The following is a 20,984-nucleotide window of genomic DNA, read 5'->3' on the forward strand; positions in this document are numbered from 1 at the left end:
ATCGCTGAATGAACTCTAAAATAGCTTTGTTATAAAGAATAGGTAAAAAATAAGGGATAAATGAAAGTTGCTATTCAAATTCAAAATCATTATGTTCGACTCAGGAGCTAAAATTCTCCTCCCCCCATTGTCCCCAGCACTTTTTGTATATCTTTCTGATGTAGGCCTATATTATGGTAGTGACAAAGATGCCAAGTTTTCAATTATACATGAAATAACAAGAAACATCCCCCCCCCACCCCGAAACATCCACACGCATAATGCTCTTTTTACCGTGTTTGCTATTATAGTTATTTATATAGGAGTTATCAACGATAATGTCAAATTGGTTCATTATTTTGTGACATTCACTTTTTGTTACATATTAGCATGTAGGAATTCTCCTTTAGGGCCTATTTCTCCCTGGGGTCTCCCTTTGCACCTCCTAGTCAAAATATATAAGTCACCTTAATTTAATAGTTCGTCTCAAAACCCTTCCTTAAAGTGAATGCGCCGGAATGCGCGTGCGGTTTTAGGGTGTTTTTTTTTTTTTTACTTTTTTTTTACTTTAGTCTTCTTTAATCTGTGCGATGAGCTTTTTTTTTTTTTAATTAATTTAGGTATAATTAAATTTATAATTTTTCTACTATACTCGAAAATTGCCCCCAAAATGTGATACAGTACCGTTTTCGGTCCTTCAGAGAACCTTTAGGTTCTCCAAATTAAAGAACCTTTTTTGAGAGGTTCAAGAGAGAAGGTTCTTCTGAGAGGACAAAAAAGGTTCTATTTCACATTTATTTCTTAGATGTACACTCTCCTCAGAAGAACTAAGTAATTCCGTTAACTTAGTCGTGTTTAACCAGTGGCGTAGGATGGGTGGGTAACTCGCCCGTGGGGGTGTTCCGGTGGGCGGGGGTGGTGGTCGGTGTTTCATTCAGGTCTCTGCAGTGGTTAATTTAAAGGAGTGTTTCGTGATCCTAGCATCCTCTTTTTATGACATTTTTCAGAACATATCCACGAAAAAAGCCTATTTCCAAAATTTCAGTTGATTCCGATTTGCGTTTGCGAGTTATGCATGATTATGTGTATTACACTGCTCCATAGATTAAAGTTTGTAATTTCGTTCTGGTGCACCAGAACGAAATTCAAATTTCACGATATCTTTGCAAAACGAATTAATCTGCAAGAAATATTTTGTACATAAACATTATGTAGCCAGAGGTTTCCAGTGATATAAAAATCTCAACTTTTTTTTTGAGAAAAGTGGGGGGATGAGGCTGTGGATCACGAAATGCCCCTTTAATAGATTAACTTACGGCCAACCAAAAAGTTTTTTAGCAATCAATACTTTATATCTTGGTGTAAAAATTCAATAAATTCTTTAACATGTTCAATTATTTCTTTCATCATGTTGATCATTGTTGTTTAAGGGGGTATAATACCCTGATTTTCATCAGTACCCCTCTTCTTTTTTCCTTGCAAATTTATGATGTACATAAATATGTTCATCACTGCATGTCCTGAACTTTATCCTAGTAACTCAGATGTGTTTTCATAACAAAACCATAATTTATTCTATTCAACATGTTCAAGTAGAGTACATGAGTAGAATACATTAAATCCTTTGTTATATTTTCTATAGAAAATTTATTCAGCGCGCGTGCATGCAAAATAACACTGAATAAATTAAATAAACTCTAACCCAATGGATGCATAGTCAATTTAGTTACTATATGTACCTTCTATAATGTGTTGTTTGGAAAAGAGATTTAAAAAGAGTTCATCATAGGTCAGGTTATAGGTCACTTGGTTCAGGTCAAATTTAAGCATCCATTTTGAATACATGTGAGAGTCTGTGATATCCTAATGAGGCGTAAAATTTGATATTCTGTCTTTACTGGATATTGAAAAGTGCAAGGTGGATATACTAAAATACCTTGGGATGTAAAATGGTGAGTACAATTTAGATTGCCTAGTTGAGATGGATTGACAAACAAATATAAAACTAGTTACCAAAATCACAAAACTGAAGCTTTACGGAAAAACGACCTAAATATGGTGGTATAGGTGACAAGAAATACAAGTTTTTCAACATTGCTGTAGTGTGGTTGTGGTAACCTGTTACCTATGGCTTAATTAAGTTTCAGTGAAATAATGTCGCAAGTTAAAAAATACAAAATATAGCTTAACATTGTAAATAGAAGCATTTTCTTAACCAGTTCGTTTTTTGATAGGTGTGGAGCACCAAGTTCATGAAGTCATAAAAGAAATCAGGAACCACTTATGCCCTATTCCCATTCCAAAACTTTAACGAAATCCGTTGATAGTAAGCTGTCCAAAATGAAGTGAATTTAAAACATCAGTGATGTACAAATTCACCTTTGGCTTCTACCTTTAAAAGCATGTAAGCTACATTGATACCGATGCCACCAATAAAACAAGAAGATTAGCCTGTCATTTTGCATACCACTTTGTTAATTTTTTTTTTTTGTAATTTCTTCACAAAATGCCAAAAAAAAAATCAATGGGTGTAGTACCCCTTAATCTGTCTTTTTACAGCTCTGTGATATGGCCACATAAATTGACATTCGTTTCATGTCCATACCTTTTTGGAAAGGGAGCAGGAAGGGTGTTGTGTGTGGGTGTGAGTACGTACGTGTAAAGCTAAATTGTGCAAAATACAGCATTTTTCACGTAAAATTGACATTGCGAGAAGTTTTCAGCATCTGCTAGGGAAAATGATGAGACCCCTTTTGTACTTATTATGAGGAGTTTTAGAGTTCCACAAAAACAGCACTTGCAGGATTCATGCTAATTAATAAACTAGTTTATTAGCATTAACATTTTACTATTTTAGTATATTAAAACTGAAAATTGAAGAAAAATATGGACTGATCCCAGAAAGTGACATGGCGGGGGAGGGCATGAAACTTTTTTATTTGGCCTATGCTCCTGTAGTCTTGTTTATCACAACCACAGATATTAGAACATTGTGCGTACAGATATTTATGGTTCAACTGTGAGGAGGTAGCGTAAAATGGTATCAGCCTATAATAGTAATGTTACTTGCTTACTAACTTATTAACGTTACTTACTGACTCTACCTTTTGGTCTGAAATGGACATATTTTTTGAAATGCCACATGGTATGACGGGGTAATGACCCCAAGTGTGTCAAATGAAAAAGAAGAAAGTAAAGAATAATAATTACAATAGAAATATTTCCCTGCCCGAGGTGACACTCATCATAAGACCCGGGTCAATATCCATATGGGTCCTATTCATATCTCTCAAAATGCGAAAGGTATGACCCCCCGAGTGGGGGTCAAATGAAAGTGATAAATGTAAGGAATATAATAAAAACTTTCCAACCGGGGTGAAATTCTTCATAAGACCTGTGTCAATATTCATATTTTGGTTCCTCTTCATATCTCAAATGCCAAGAAGGTATTACTTCCGAGTGGTGTCTTGTCTTGTCTTGGTTAAGTCGGCAGGTCTGTCTTGCTGTACTTTCGCCAACTTTGATGCTGCTCAAGCTGATATTGATATGACTACATGTACCTAAATTACTTTTGGACTCTAAGTTTTTGAAGATATCAAGTGTGGCTGCTGAAGTGGTGTCCCCTGGAGCTTGTTCCAGTCTGTCACAGTACGAGGAAGGAAGGAGTTTAAATAGATGTCCTTGTTCCTTGCATCTTGAGGATTTTATGCAGTTATGACTACCCTGGTTCTGGTTTCCGTTGACATGGTGATCATGTCGTCCTCGTCGATTGCGTGACCAAGTCGTTCATGATTTTGGATACCCCCCCCCATGGTCAGTCTGTTTGTTCCGCGTCGGTCTTCTAAGGTCTTCCACTCAAGTTTCTCCAGCATTTTTGTTACACTGCTGCGCTGCTCGTAGTCTTTCAAGCAATCTGGCTGCTTTCCGCTGGACTTATCTCCTCTTCTGTATGGATCCCACACACAGGAAGCATATTCTAATACGGGTCTAACTGCCGCTGTATAGGCTGCTACTTTAGTTTCCTGTGATGCAAACCAGATGTTTCTCTTAAGGAAGCCCAGGATCCTGCTTGCTTTTGAGGCTGCCATCTTGATGTGCCCTTCCACTGAAGACGATTGTCGATTTGAACTCCTAAATGGATGGCTAGTCACTTCATTGCGTTCTTCTTCTCCACAGAATGTGAGTTCATCTGCGGTCTTTCTTTCTTGAGGGTGATCTGCATATGCATAACAGAGCACTTGCTGGGATTGAATTTCCTGCCCCATTTGTCTTGCCACTCCTGAAGTCTTGTCAGGTCGTCTTGCAAGACTGTCAGCTCCTCAGGTGAACTGCTAGATGTATAAAGCACATTGGCAATCATCTGCAAACAACCTTGCTGTACTTGTGTGAGGTTTGCAGGAAGGTCATTGAACCACAATGGTCCAGTGACTGTGCCTTTGTGGAACCCCCTGAAGTCACATTTTCAGCTCTGAAGGTGTCCCTTCACAGACCACTCTCTGATGTGTACGTCTAGTAAGGAAGTTTGTTACCCATTTCTGAATGTCACCCCTGATGCCATAATGCTCAAGTTTCTTGAGGAGGCGTTGATGTGGCACTTTGTCGAACGCTTTGGCGAAGTCTGAGATGGCTATATATGCGACTTCACCTCTTCTGATGCTCTTTTGGTCAGGCCATTTAATGTCAGGATAAGTTGAGTTTCCGTCGAGTGCTTGCACGGAACCCATGCTGCTTGTCAACAAGAATACTGTTCTGTTCCAAGCGTCCCATTACATGAGAATGGATGATGCTCCATCACCTTGCACGGAACGCTGGTCAATGAGACAGGCCTGTAGTTTTCAGGCTTTGATTTTTCACCCTTTTGTAGATTGCACTGACGTTGGCTTCACCTCATTGATGTGGAATTCCCCCTTTATCAAGGGTCTCTTGGAAAATTTGGTGAATATTGGTGTCAATCTCCTGTCGCTTCGCCATCTTGAGTAGCCATGTTGGAATGCCGTCAGCCCCAGATGCCTTATTTGGATTAAGGTTCTGAAGTTGTTTGAGTACCTAATTCTTCTCGTACATGATCAGCTTCTTGATGGGAGGAATGGTGCTACTGGCAAGATTTGGTATAGTAGAATCCTCCGTAGTGAAAACACTGCTGAATTGGTCGCTGAAAGCCTCAGCCTTCCCTTTGTTCGTAAAGCAAGGATTTTTGTTGAGATCTGGTACTCCTCCTCCATCCTGGCGAAGCTTCTTGATAAATGACCAAAATTCTTTGGTATTGTCCTTAAGACAGCTTTCAATGTAATCTTTTTAACATGTTCCCCTCTCTTTCGAGCAAAGTTTGTATTTCTCCCAGTCGGTTGATTTTCCAGAACTCTTTGCTTTGTTGTACGCCGTTTGTTGCTTTCTACACAACCTTCTGTGCTCCCTCGTGAACCAAGGCAGACTGTGCCTGTTAGAGACCATTTTTGATGGAACATGTTTGTCCATGACAGATTTGATTTGATTCTCAATGGCATCCCATTTCTCTTGGACAGTTGACCCAGTCAGCTTCGTAAGTTTCTTGAAATGAGTCAGGTCCTCTTTTAATTTCTTGTCTTCGTCAGCTTTGTTTTTCAGGTAGATTCTGCGGTGGATTTCTTTTTTCCTTTTTCCAGCTAAATCCAATTCAAGCAATACCACGCTGTGATCAATTATACCAGGTACTACATCAACGGTCTTAATAATTCCTTTGTTGTTTGTCCAAACCACGTCAAGTATGTTATCTCCCGGCCCCTAGTTGGTTTGTGAACCACCTGGTCCAGCCCATTTTCAAAGACTGTGTCAAGGAGTTCTTCAGCTACCTCCTTTGAAGCATAACCGTCTGGAATAACGGTCTGGTTTATTCAGTTAACATTTGGTTGATTTTGCATCGCCACTCAGAATAATGTCAAACTTTTATGTTTGGAACTGATGGTTGTAAGTGAATTTTGGGAGACCTTTAACTGCGTCCATGTCGTTGTGGTGGGGCTTATAGTAGGTGCCCAACAGTAGGTTTCTCCTTCCTTTACTTCCACTTGGCTCCACAATAATTCACATTCAGAGTCAAACTCTGGTTCTATGTGACTATATGCGTCCCTTTTTACAAGCAAAAGAACACCCCATGCCTGTCACCTTCCTGTCTTTCCTGAAACTCAGAGTTCCCTGTATGTCGAGAGAGCCACGTCTCTGTACCCTGTATGATGTCAGGGTTATATTCCTTGGATTAATGCTTCCAATTTCAGCCACTTTATTCATGATGCTTTGAAGTTTATCACAAGGATTTTCAGCGAGTTGAGGTGATTTCTATTACTAGTCTCAATGTCTGTTCTTCCCTTCCTCTTGAATGGAGAGTCATCTTCATCCGCGCAACTTGTGTCCCCTAAATCGAAGAACGAGTCTCGAAAAAATCAAGGACTTCTACATTCGGGGCATTTCCAATCGAATGTCTGCCCAAGCTTGTCAAATGAAAGAGGACAAAGTAAAGAATAGGCCCTATATTTAAAAAAATCCCCACTGGGGGGGTAACACTCCTCATAAGACCTGGGTCAATATTCATATTTTGGGTCCTTTTTGTATCTCGAGTGGTGTCAAATAAAAGAGAAATAAAATAAAGAATGTACTGGTACCTCCCCCTCCCGGTATTAAAATTACTTTTATAAATTTCCACACGGTGACGATCCTCATAAAACTCTGTTCAAAATGCCTATTTTGGGTCTATATTTCAGAATCCCAAGAAGGTTTGACCCCCGGGGGCCAGGGGTATAATCTGTTCTTCCCTGGTATCATACAATAACATGGTTCAGCTATGGTGCGGTAAACCGCTAACAACCCGACAGGAAGATTTCGTGGATTTAGAGAAACGACTGGTAAAAGACTAAGAGGCAATTATTTAAAGATGGATGCTCGCGAACCCACACGTAAACATTAACCGTGATGGAATAATAATGCTGCAAAAAGGTGTTCATCGTGCAAGAGCAACTACAATTTCGAATCGAAGGTAATTATTTGATCTAAAATATGCTTGAAATGATTTTGGTTTCATCATCAGCGATGAATATTTCATGAAATTGTACATTACTTGCACCCAAGTTCTGACTTGTTTCCTTTATAGTCATGATAGTAGGTATATATATATGGCGGTATGAGTTCCAAATCTTTTCTGAAGTTTTCAGAATTTTGGGCACTTGGTACACATTCTTTATATCTGGTCTCGTTGTATGCAAGTAACAAACGAGACCGGCTATGCATGTACGGCCATACATGTCTGAGTCAGTGAGTGCTATGCGGGCAAGTGCTATGCGCGTATGCCATGTAAATGGGTAGGCCTATAATGCATGTAGAGCCATATTGCATAGAGATCACAATATTCAATATCAGACTGAGCAGCTGGCTATATTTGTTGGGTTGAAGTAAGCTTACTGTCTGTGTGTCATTTGATCGAGAAATCTGCTATCCACGATGAGACGATAGTTACTGTGTGGACAGAGATAGAGCATGGAACTATAAACTACTTCAGTCACTTACAGGAGTATTTCGTGATCCTAGACCTAGCATCCTATTTTTATGACATTTTTCAGCAGATAAATCACTTAAAAGGCTTATATTCCAAAATTTCAGTTGATTCAGATTTTGCGCTTCAGAGTTATGCATGAATATGTGTATTACAAGTACTGCTCCCATATATAGGCCACTGTTAATTGACGATATTTTTGCTAAACGAAATAATCTGCAAGAAATTTTGGTACATAAACATTATGTAGGAAATTGTAGCCAGACGGTTCAAGACTTCAAGTGGTATAAAAATCTCAACTTTTTTGAGAAAAGTGGGTCATTGAAATGCCCTTTTTTAATCATTGTAAATTTTCAAATGCATTAAGGGGTACTACACCCTAACTAATTTTATGCCTATTTTTTGCATTTTTCTCAAAAATTATAGCCGAATAGGTGACAAGTAAGATATGTATATTATCTAGGCAAGTAGGCCTACTATAAGTTAACTACTGCACTGAAAATTCAGCAACTCAAGGCAAGTACCATAGTTATTGACTTATTGATCAAAATATTGGTTTTCCTCATTTTGACTATAACTCTACAACTGTTGTCTGTGCTGAAATAAAATTTCCAGTGCAGTAGTTGTAGTCCTTGCCCCAATAATATACATAGGCCCTATCTTACTTGTCACCAATGCTACCATAATTTTTGATAGAAATTTATTCATTGTTAGGCCTACTGTGTGGGGTGGGCAACTTACAAAAAATGAGGTACAAAAGTGCACCTAAAGGTAAAAAACAGGGGCCGGCAAAGATTGACTGAATTTTGACGTGTCATTATTGGTTTTACACGTAAACAAAATGTTTCAAAAATGTCTCAAATAATTCCAAAAGTGTATGCATGTTATCAAGCGCTTTTAACTATTTTATCAGTCTTAATCCGCTGAGGGTTCGATAGTGAACCTAATTTTAAGATACAAAACATACTGTTTTTTGAAGTGAATTTTTTAAGTATGAATAACGCATTACGACCTTTGTATATATGTTATGTACAAAAAAAAGATTCCCCACATGTATCAAATGTATGCTTTGACATGGTGTAACGAAAACATTTAAAATATTTTGTTAACGCCTCCGCCTGCCACGCAGGAAGGTCCCGAGATCGATTTCCACTACCGGCTATAATATTTTTTTTCTTCACATTAATTTTTTGAATCTAAATTATTGATTTTCATGTGAAAATCTATACATTGCACTGGGAAATATATTTCGTGGCATTTTTTTTCTGTAACGGGCCAAATAGAGCTAAAACGCACCATGGCACGTGACAAGCGGAAGCCCAACGCAGGCAGTGTTGCCATCATATTGTCATTTTGTTTACGCTATTGGCTGTTGCCGTATTAAATTACTGTCGGCCACCGCTTGCCTGGTAAAAACAAAACAATTTGAACACAGCATTTGTTCATAAAGAATATTATTTATATATTATTTATGCTTGATTTTGACAGTGAACTAAAGCCAAGGACAAATATGTTAGTGAAGAAATTGAAGGTGATGTCCCAGCTTTTCTGCAAGCCATTTGGGTGCAAGAGCCAAACATTTTAAAGAGAAGATTGGAGAAAATGGGAGGTAAGAGCATTATACATTCATTACAGTACAAATATACACTACTAAACACTAACAAAGTTCTCACTCAAAAGTTAGGGTCTTCATAGTAGGAACTTTCTTTCCTGAAGGTACCATGTCAACAACGCCTAGAAAAGTTGCTATCTGCCTTGAAAGAGTAGGCCTACATACTATTTTGCCATTCTCTGTGATTCATTTTCTCGGATTGGTACCAGATAGAAGTGACATATTACCACCAACAAGTGACATATTATTAATAAGTGACATATTATATCACCAACTAGTAACTAGTGCCATATGGGTATAATCAGAAATAATGGCACCAAAGTGTGACAAAAGGGTAAAAAATACAAACAGTGTTCAGAGATGTAATTGTTGTCTTATTGTAAGCACAACCTATCTAAAGTCAAGAAAAAATAAAAAAAATACTTCAGTAATGTTACTAAATGTATTTTTTCAACTGGTTTATTGGCAAAAGTAGTCCAAAATTTTTAGAAACATAACACAAAAGATCCATGCCATTCCTTGTTATATTTTGACAAAATTATGCAAATATGTAATTCGTTGAGTTTTAATTTTACTTAGACACTAAACTATAAGATAGTCATGTAGAATTTTCCCGGAGAATTTTTCTCATGGAAACAAAGTTTCGAAAAAAAAATTCATTAAAACACCTAAAAATTTGTGGAAATCTGGAATAAAAGTTTTATTTGTGACCATCCAGCACAACTGGAGCCCTGGAAGTCACCAATGATCATTTTGAGACATTCAACCAAAATATTCTGCGTGAAATTAGCTTTAAAATGACGTATATCACGTCTATAGTACTTGACATTTAAGTAGTGAAAATCAATAAAACAGTCAACAAATCCTTTGTTTCCTATATTGTTTATTGTTTTGAGGCATATCTCAATAGTGGCACTGAGACATCCGGGGCTCAGTTGTGGTGGATGGTCACATTTGTCAAAAAAAAACATCTTAAACGCATTTTCTGTTTAAGTTTGTATAATGCAATATGATGTGCAAAAAACTGTGTTGAAGTTTTTAGCATCACTTTCTTCTTCAAATTGATGTAAGGATCCATCAAACTAGTGCTATGTGTGTAACACTCCTGGACACTGTATATAATCACCTGTATGGCCTGAAATATTTTATAAACTACATTTTCTAAAACAGTGTTTGTAATTTTTGTTGACAAAAATCTATAAATTCCCTCTCAAAAAGGCACAGAATTTAGGTGATTTACGCTCAATTTTATTTTTGAGCCCAGCTTGCATGTTGTTGTAACACTCCTGACACTTTGCTACAGTAGGCCTACCGTAAGCCTCAAATATATATAAATTTGCAAATCACATTTTCTAACGTAGTTTTTAGTAATTTTTTGGTAACACTATCTATGGCTATTCAAAAGGGCAAAAAATTGAATTACATTAGTTCAATTTTATTGTTGAGCCTATATTACTTACAATTGATTGTCAGGAGTGTAACATTTTGGTTTGAAAGCTATGAAAAAACCATGTTTTATGTACATATTTCTTGAATATGAAGGTCTTTACATCATGATTACCGCAGTTTGGCTTCAGGAATAAATTTTCAGTGCTAAAAGAACACCAACAGACTGGTAATTTCTTCAGAAATTTGAATTATTGCCAATTAATTCTCGCTATTCACAATAAGTATGCGCTTAGCGGTTTATGGCGTAAACATGATGTATCATGGGAAACGGTCGACATCCAAGTCCGTGCAATTATTGAATATTACCATACTATTATAATATTTTTAGTTTGTCAAAATAAAGACCTTGTTACACGCGAATCTATACTCAATAATACTTAATAATGTGATTTGAAATGTGCACAATTAATTTTTTTCTCTATCGACGGCGTGTAATACCGTTATATTGACAAACTAAAAATATTGTCACGATGTTCCTATGTAATAGCATGGTAATATTTGTATTATGCTGGATCTGATGTCGACTTTACCCATGATACATCACGATTACATCGCAAAACCACTGGCGGCTACCTATTGTGAATAGCTTAGAATTAATTTGTGTAACACTCCTGACATTGACTATTTAGAGAGCTGTAGCAAACATGTTCAAGCAATGGTGAATATTTTTCTTGTTTTTGAGTTCCTATCACAATGCACTAATAAAATAAAAAGTAACACATGAATATTGCCACCTTGGTGTATGAAAAAAAATCAAGTTGAATTCTGATGTAACCTCCTGACGAGACAGAATTTCTTTTTTCAACCCGCCTCTAAAAAAGAAAAAACGGTTTTGATATCATGCAAGTTTTATTTTTTCTAAGTTTGGCCCAAATGTTGTTTTTACTAAAAACAGACTGAAATAGATAATTACTGTCATCATTACCTTACAATGCTACACAATCTGGTGACGAGTGATTTTTGGAACATATTTTTATTTTTCGTGACCATGTGGTCTTCACATGTTCATAAGTAAGTGACTAATATGAAAGAATGTGGAACTTAATAATAGCTGACACTTCACAAAATGTCATGAAAACCAAAACTTTTTAACTTGTAGATTTTTTACATACATGATTAAAATACAAGTACCTCTTTTCTTGTCACGCTTAACATGTAACACTCCTGACCATATCAGTCCGGCCATCCGATGCCTGATCAGGAAGTACTGCCGAATCAGGCAGCATGTTGCCGAAGTTAGAAGCAACACAGGCTTTGGTAACCCTTCCTAATTCAACAGACTAAGGACTAAATTGTTCATGGTGATTTTATAAAAGATCGGGGGAACATTTTACTTTGACAAACATGAGCTGCATAGAAGTTGACAATTTTTTTCACCGGCTAATCCACCGGGAGAAAAATAAATTAAATATCAAAACAATTTCTAACGGTATTTTAAAAAAATTTGATATAAATATGCAAATTAACTTTATTTTAACTAAAATTGATAAAAAATTATTACTAATTGTACATTCATTGATAATTTTATATATTTTACCTACTTTTTTACTCTAAACCAAGAAATAACGGTAGATAGTTAAAAGATGCTCTATTTGAAATAGAGCATTGCATTGGATACCATACTGCCTGACTTCGGCAACATACTGCCTAATTCGGGCAGTACTTCCTGATCAGGCAGTCGGACCGACTGCATATGGGAAAGAAAATTGGGCATATTATTTTTTACATGACAGCTATATGACACTACAAATTGCTGTGGTTAAAGGGCCAATCATAAAACACATTTTAAAAGATGAATTTCTTTGCTGGTCTTTTTCATTTGCACAGCAGGCATCAGCAACCTAACGGGTGCCATTATTTTGACTTTACCCATATGCACGACAGTGTTGGAGGACTCCTGACAACCTTGCACTGGCTTCCAGTTTGCCAATAAGTACTCATTAGTACTGTTTAAAATTTTTTTCCTCTGTATGTAGATAGGTCCTTGTACAGGGTACACCCAAGTCCAAACCAAATTTTGGACTATACACGCTTATGTTCCTGCTCATACCTTGAGAGCTCTGCTTTTCTGACAGTATCCGCTCGCTATTCAAAGACATAGCCACAGAATCACTGGCAAAAAAGCAGATTTGATATTGCAGCTGCTACGGCATGAAATTCGCAACATGTGAACATAAATCTGCCAATGCACCACATCTCTGTTTTCTTGAACTGTTCTCTTTGTTTTTTGACTTTTGTGTATATTTCTTATAAGCGCCATGGTATTTTCTGGTGAATGACACCATAAAATGACTGTAAATGTAACCAAAGAGATGTTTGATATAAAACAGGGTTTCTAGCCAATCAGGGAATTTTTCAAAAATGAAAAAATCAGTGGATTTTGTTTACCCAATTAGAACATGCAATTGTTTTTAATTTCCTTTCATTGTTGTGCAGAAAATAAAGTGTCATGCAGAAAAAGTGATATCATAATTTCTCAAACACACAAATTGGAATGTGATGCAGCGTATCTTATATGAGATGCACCCAAAATGTGTCACATCACAGTGAACCAATTTGACATGTTTGTAAATAAATAGTACATCATTTATTGATATATGCTAAGAAAAGTGGTATGACTGAAGAGGATAAACCTTAAATTGTATAGAGAAGTTCAATTTTAATGGATATTCACTTGAAGGTGTCAAGGATATACACACATCTTATTCCACACATTCTAATCTGAATTTTGGATTTAGAAACAATTCAAATCTTATGTTGCAACCAAAATTGGGCAATAGCTGCATTATGGGAACTTTCATGTATTGATGATCTCTCTGTATGTATTCTCTGTATTGTTTAATCATTTCATTTCATATTTCAAGCAGTAAATTATGTATTTTAAGTTAGATATTAGAAGATTCAAGATTTACAAGAAATGTTGGCCAGATTAATCTTGTCTTTGATGTTGTTAGTAGGCTCAGTTTAATTAACAGAGCATATTATTTATACTTGTTACATATGCATGGAGAATTATGTACCTTGCTTTACAGTTTATCCTTTACATAATTTAGGTTTAGTTTCATTTATGATATTTTACTGTATTGTTTTTTGTAGAAAAGTCAAGACTACAGGTGAAAAACAGCCTTGTTTGTTTTGGCGGCATCTGAGAAGTTAATGAGGACAAAACAAACACCTCGATTTCACTCATTTCACTCAAGTGATGGCCTCAGGACTAAACTGTGCAATACCAGATAACTGAGTGTGCTGAATCTGTAAGTAACTTTAAGGGGTGGTAATTTACGGTGAAATACCATAATTTAAAAAAAATGGGGGAAAATAAAGAAAGCAAATATTTTGAGAGCATTGGAGGGCTATTCCAGTAAATAAGTGCACACCTCCCAAGCTATCCTCCACAAAAGTCTTAATTTCTAGTCACTAACAACCACTGCTAAAACCCGGAAATCCAAAGGCTTTGTTAAAGGTGCAAACATCCCAGAAATTTTAACCACTTTCATCTTGAAATTGCGGAATAAAATGTTATCATAGAGAGTGAATAAAAGGTAAGCATTGGAATGTGGGGTGGGGTGTGTGGGGTGGGTGTGTGGGGTGGTGTGGTGTGTATTTGCAGTGTAGTATGGAGTTTGTGTATCTGTTGGTATATTAATTAACATGTTATTGCTTAAATTTATATTTTATAATCCTCATTGTATGTATAGAGGAAATAAGTTGAATGTGGTGGCCATTTTGAATTTTTTGGCGGCCATTTTGAATATCAAAATCGCTGGCAATATTAAAAGCGTTACATATATCATAAATAATATCCTAGGCCTAAAACAATTGCTATTGTATCAATAAATTCACAATGGGGAAGGGCAGTTTGAAATATTTGGGAAATTATTGAAAAAATGGTCGCCATTTTGAAAAACAAGATGGCCGCCATCTGCTGCATCTGGATTTTTGTAAACATGTAAAAAATATGTTACTTGGGACCCAAACAACATGTTAGGATAGGGTGGCACATTGTCTTCAAAAAAAAGGCCACAGAATTTAGTTTGCTGCTTGACTACGGAGCCATTTGACCACTAGGTTTTGTAAGTAGTTTCCATGAATAAGTTTCCATTTGATGCGCCAAGCATGCAGATAAGCTGTCGATACGCCAGAAGCGATGTTGAAGCAAGTAACAAATTGCGCTGATACGCAAGAACGCATGGCGTTGTTGTATGCGCGGTAATTCTGCTGGTACAACAAAGATTTTCTTTCCTTTTCAATTTCAAACACGAGTGGAATAGTGAAATAAAATCCTTAAAATATTGCAGTTGGAGTTTATTAATCTGGATTTTCATTCCTTGTATTTATAAAAACATGACAAAGTACAAACATATCAAAAAAAACTCAATTTTGCGAAAGAAACAATGTCTAGAGTACACATCTGCCTTAAACACTATAGGATAAACTTCAATTTTTAAATGACACCTTGTTGAAATCAGATACATTAAACATCTAGGCTTAGGAAGATTTTCAACATGGGGAGGGGGCTGACAAAAAATTGGTGACCTATACTGGGGGTGCCGGTGTCAGGAAATTTTGCAAAATAGGTCAAAACACCCATTTTCCCGCTTATCTGGTCATATTTTTTTACTTTATCTGAAATTATAGGAGGGCCTGAGCCCCCAGACCAAAGTTATTGAGGGGGCTGAGCCCCCACAAGCCCCCTTCCCCATGGTTCCTAAACCTATGTTAAAAAATGTTTTGTGAGGCAAAAACAAGCTCAAGTTTCTTTTATTTTCTCTCATCTTCTTTCATTGTTATCTGACCATGACAGGGATTTACTAGGGTCTGGTGGAATGTACATAAATGTAGAATTCATGCCTAAACCATAAGCATTGGGCTGTTCCAGCAAATAAGTGCTCACCTCCCAAGAATATCTGTCAAAAAAGAGCAAAATGTACAAAACCGCTGAGTCATTGATTGAGTGAGTCAGGACTTTTAGACTTTATTATGTGAAACCTTTTTAAAATGAGGTCTTTTTGTGTGTGCTAAAAGAAGACTGAAACATTGAATTTCTAGTTCTAAATGGCTTTGTTATTTCAAAATAAGTAACAAAACCAGTGATAAATGGGGGAAAATGGGGTCTTTGGGTGACAGCAATGCTGAAAAGGGGGTCTTAATAGCCTTAGATATGCGCTTTTCACCTCCCTGGGAAATGCTCAGCACTTTTTAGTTGGTGATTTTCATGCCATATATTTGATGAAAATAATTGGATTTGAAATTTCAAAATCAAATAATGGTTGGATGGAAATTGTTATAATTTGGTTGGAATTTCAATATCTTCTACACCATTTTCACAGTTTCATGTTGAAAATATTGGATCTGGAATTGCTTTGCAATTTCTTCCTGTTTTTCTTTCCTTTCTCCTTCCCATGTAAAGTCATGCGCGTACAGCCACAGGTACCAAATATAGGTGACACCTGGGAATTCAACATGTAAACTACATGTAGGCCAGGCCTACTACATGTCCTGGTTACATGTGTATGGTCGATGAAATTAACGATTACATAATGCGCGATCAATGCAGTTCATTCCAAGTTTGATCAGCAGGCGCTTTCGCATTCTCGCCACCGCTTCCTAAAGTTTGTGTATCTCTATTATATTTAGTCCATATATTATCTATTTTATAAATTGACAGTGTTATGTTTTTTCATGCTTCACTGAAGATAAATAACAGTGTGTCGAAAAAAACTTTGATTTCTGCAATTGGAAGCTTTCCAACTTGAATTTTTAGGTTGTGCAAATATGTTATATTTAACTTTCCAAAGAATATTTATGCCAAGAATGACAATGATAAAGTGCTTACAGTTTTACGTGAGGATTTTTGATATTTCTTGAAATATTCCAAAATCATTAATGTGTGTGAGAAAATTTTAAAGCCAGCTGGAATTCTTTTTTTTTACAATAATTCTTTATGCAAAATTAATATCAACATTAACGAAAAGACATTTACAAGTACCGAAAGCAATGGAGCATCATCTTCTTTACATGCAAAGCTTTTCAATATCATGCAGGTTTTCAAATTTGAACAAACCTAACTAGATGTTTTGAAAGAAACAGATTGTTTAAAAAGAACTAAAAGGATTTCAATCGAACAAAATATGAAGGCCACTGACAGTGTTAACCACTAGTGCGCATTGTGTTGAATGATCTCTTTTCAAACTTGGAATGAAGTGAATTGAGGCATACATTATGTAATTTCTTCAAATCAGTCAACCGATTCAAGTAAAATTAGTGTATAAGATGCGGAATAAGATGGGCTACACGCTAATTTTTGAGTTCTGATGTTCATTTCTCTGACTTATGTCCAAATTTATTAGTCTGATAATTTTTTCTGGGACACCCTGTAGCAGCACACGAGATCTCATATCTGGTTGCTTGCTGCCGAGATGGTGGCTCTGCACAATGCGCTGAGAATTGTATCATGTTTTGTTGAATGTTTTGACTTTGCATCATGAACATAGTATTATACTCATACAAGCTATTTTGTGCAACTTGGGAACATATTGCATTGAGCACCTGTTTTTCAAGATGTACTCAATGATAGCCGGTTCAAATTTAGTTCAATATACATAGCAGATCAATACAAAAGTGCTTTTGCAAAAGGATTGCACATCGAAGGAAAGAAGGAAGGTTGCTATGTGTGTCTGCCAAGCACTTCCTCGCAGGAATTGATCCAATCTGAGATAATGATAATTTTCTGCCCAAGTTTTGTTTCAGTTCTGTGGATCAAGCAGGGCTCAAAATACTTCTTGGATGATGAGGACTATTTTGATCTGATTTCATTCAAGGTCCACTGACTGGTAAAATCATGTGAATGTATTATGTGAACAATATGATTTCATAACTGCATTTTTTCTGTATTTTATTGCAGTGCCTCAGACTAAGGAAGAAAATGATTGGTGAAATGGGCAATGGATGACATTCAGTAAACTACCAGAAACATATCAGGTGACATCATGGTCTGAAAAAACTGAGAAACTTCACGCACAGAAAATTATACACAGTTTAATCTTTGGAAGATGACCTATTCAGAGGTCAATGACTGTGCAGTGTGCACCAACTGTTTGAGGGTATTGTGAAAAAATTAAAATCTGAATATAATGCAGTCTAAAATGCCAGATTTATTAATTATTAATATATAAAACCAGAGCGGTTACGGCACCACAGCTGAACCACAGGCCTTTGCAGTATACCACTGTCATCCGGGGGTCATACATTCTTTGGATATCTAATATTATCTAGATATGAAAAGGACCCAAAATAGGAATATTGACCCCAGTCTAATTATGAGTGTCTCCCCACAGAAATTATTTTCATATTCTTTACTTTTTTCTCTTTTATTTGACATACATTCATTACTTCTTTCTCTTTCATTTGACACCACTCGGGAGCTCATACCACCTTGGCATATCGAGATATGAGAAGGACCCAAAATGGGGGGGTCACTGCCATTGTGGCTGTACACTATCCGTGATTTATTCTGATAATCAACGCTGGAAAGCACCCTAAAAAGGATTTAACGCTTGGCTAAAACGATACCTTAAACAGGTGTTTTCCCCAGGTGATAATAATTTTATTATATTTTACACACGCACCTTTTTGAGATAGGAAAAGGACCCATAAACGGGATTTTATTCCTTGCATCAAATTTCATACCCCAAGATAAATTCCATTTCATGAAGCGTATTAGCAATTGCAATTTTGCTACCCTTTTTCCAATATTTCATGTTTTTGACACCCTTTCTGGAAACATCGCTACTGCCAAGGTATCGTCTGCTTACCCATGAAAAACTACCCTTTTACATCTATCCCAAAAGCTTTATTTTTTTCTTTTGCAAGGATGGTGTACAGGCCACAATGGGAGTGATCCCGGCCCAAAATATGATTATTGACCCAGGTCCTATGAGGAGTGTTACCCCCAGGTGGGATAATAATTTTATTATATTCTTTTGTGCGGCACTATGTTCTCTTCATTTTACACCACTTGGGGGTTCATATCTTCTAGGCTTTTGAGATAGGAAAGGACCCATATGAATATTGACCCGGTCTTGTGTTGAGTGCCACCCCAGATGGGAAAAAATATTTTTTATTATATTCTTTACTTTTTTCTCTTAATTTGACACCACTTGGGGAGGGGGGTCATACCTTTGTGGCATTTAGAGATATATCCATTTTTTTAGGACAGACCAAAAGGTTAGTCAGGCATGTTCTTGATCAGTAAGGACAAATAAGATACATTAATGTAGGCTGATACCATTTCATGGTTCAGCAAAAAATATGGTATCTTCAATAGGGTGTATCAAAAATGATTGTTACCTATATCAATATCCAGTGAACATGGCCAAGTCTGCTTCATCAAAATGCATCTAAACTGGCCTCAAATAGAAACTTATAATGTCATCCCTTTCAAGCACTCATGCAAAAGAAAATGTAATGTTTTTTGTAATGTGACTAATTCCTAATGGAATTACCGACATTTATACAGTGTGATATTGGTAGTCTACAGTGTTTTTTTTTTTTTTTTTCATCATGATCATTATATTGATTTAAAGTGAATGACCATATTTTTCTCATAAACATATTGAAATTAGAAGTTTCAATCAGTATTTCAAGATATCATCAAAAAACTGCCTAATTAGTCGCAACTATATGGTATACCATAGTTGAGACTAATTCGGCAGTTTTTTGATGATTTCTTCGAAATACACCAAATTTCAATATGTTTATGAAAAAAATATGAGCTTTCATCTGATACCAAAATCAGTATTTGGATGAGGTTAAGTGGAGGATGAGATTTTCAATCAGGTTACCCACCTTTAAAATACTGTTTACTTTGGTTGAAATTTTGGCCTAAAAAATATCAACATTTTTGAACTTCGTTATTTGGGCGACTTCCGACCTAATAACCACTTTCATGTATCGATCAAGTGTTCTGGGGTATTGTGACACTATTTTTGATATTCAAAAATTTTAGCCAAAATGTCACAAATTTGAAATTCAGTTATTTTGGGTGAATTTTGACCTAAATCCAACATTTATGTATCGGTGAAGTGTTCTTGAGTATATTTTTACACTTTTTGGACATTCAAAATTTCAAAATTTTTGAACTTGTCATTTTGGTGAATTTCGACCTATATCCCCTTTTATGTATCGATCAAGTGTTTTAGAGTATTTTGACACTATTTTTTGACATTCAAAATTTTGAGGTTTAAATTTCACAAATAACGAAGATACAAAATTTTGAAATTTTTGGCCACATTTTTTTAGAATGCCTAAAAAATGGTGTCATAAGAGTTGTTTTAGGGGCAAAATTTGGCCAAATAATCTAAGATACAAAATTTTAGCCAAAAATTTCAAAAATTTTGAACTGTGTTATTTGGGCTAAGTAATTCCCAACCTAATAACAACTTTCATGTATCGATCAAGTGTTCTAGAGTATTTTGACACCATTTTTGGACATTCAAAAATTTTAGCCAAAAATTTCAAAATGTTTGAACTTCGTTATTTGGGCGAATTTCGACCTAAAAACCACTTTTATGTATCGATCAAGTCTTCTGGAGTATTTTGACACTATTTTTGAACATTCAAATATTGTGAGCAAAAATTTTATCAAAAAATTTCAAAATTTTTGAACTTCGTTATTTGGGCAAATTACGACCTAATAACCACTTTCATTTATCGTTCAATTATTCTGGATTATTTTGACACTATTTTTTGATATTAAAAAAATTTTGGCCAAAAATGTCAAAAATTTGAACTTTGTTATTTTGGGTGAATTTCTAATTCATATATGGTCGTAGTGTCTTGAGCTCGCCAATTAAAAAAAGGTGGCTGATGCTACATTTTGCCAAAGCTCCACTCAAAACAAATGATGATATCTCTGTCAAGCAAGAAGTTATTGTCATGCTTGTGGTCTCATTTTATTGCTGAATAAAATGTACTTTCAACCCTGTAAAAAGAAATACTTGAACTTTTTTAATACTGACACTGTGCTTCATAGAATTCAGAATGGGCAGGGTGATGGCGGTGGTGGGGGATGGGTGGTGGGGATGTGGTACACACAAACTCTATGGATTGGTATTTTACATGCGTAATCTGCTTCTGTAAAGGCTGTAAATTGGATTTGGACTCTATTTAGCATCTAAACGACTCACGGCCTTACAGCTAAACAATTCTACTAGTTGTTTTAATCATTTATGATTGGTTTAGTGTAGAAAATACAAACTTTTCCATACAAAACTACCTGCTGTCATATTAAACACTGTAGTAAGTAATGCAGATGTCTTCAAAATCTGAAAGTTACTGTAAAATTTTAATTACTTATCCTATCATAGTCAAAGTATAGATTTTCTGAAGGAAATTTGATCGAGGAATCTAAATATGTGACATATTTTT

General features: G+C 35.9%; 1 long non-coding RNA gene across 1 annotated transcript; it reads left to right on the forward strand.

Annotated features, from left to right (window-relative positions):
- The first annotated feature begins 6,953 nt into the window (after positions 1-6,953).
- Positions 6,954-13,674, forward strand: LOC140145234 (uncharacterized). Its single transcript, XR_011858007.1, has 3 exons — positions 6,954-6,982; positions 8,984-9,104; positions 13,653-13,674. It is a non-coding gene; the product is annotated as an uncharacterized lncRNA (long non-coding RNA).
- The last annotated feature ends 7,310 nt before the right edge of the window (positions 13,675-20,984 follow it).

This window comes from Amphiura filiformis, unplaced genomic scaffold, assembly GCF_039555335.1.
Source record: "Amphiura filiformis unplaced genomic scaffold, Afil_fr2py scaffold_179, whole genome shotgun sequence".
NCBI classification, from domain to species: Eukaryota; Metazoa; Echinodermata; class Ophiuroidea; order Amphilepidida; family Amphiuridae; genus Amphiura; species Amphiura filiformis.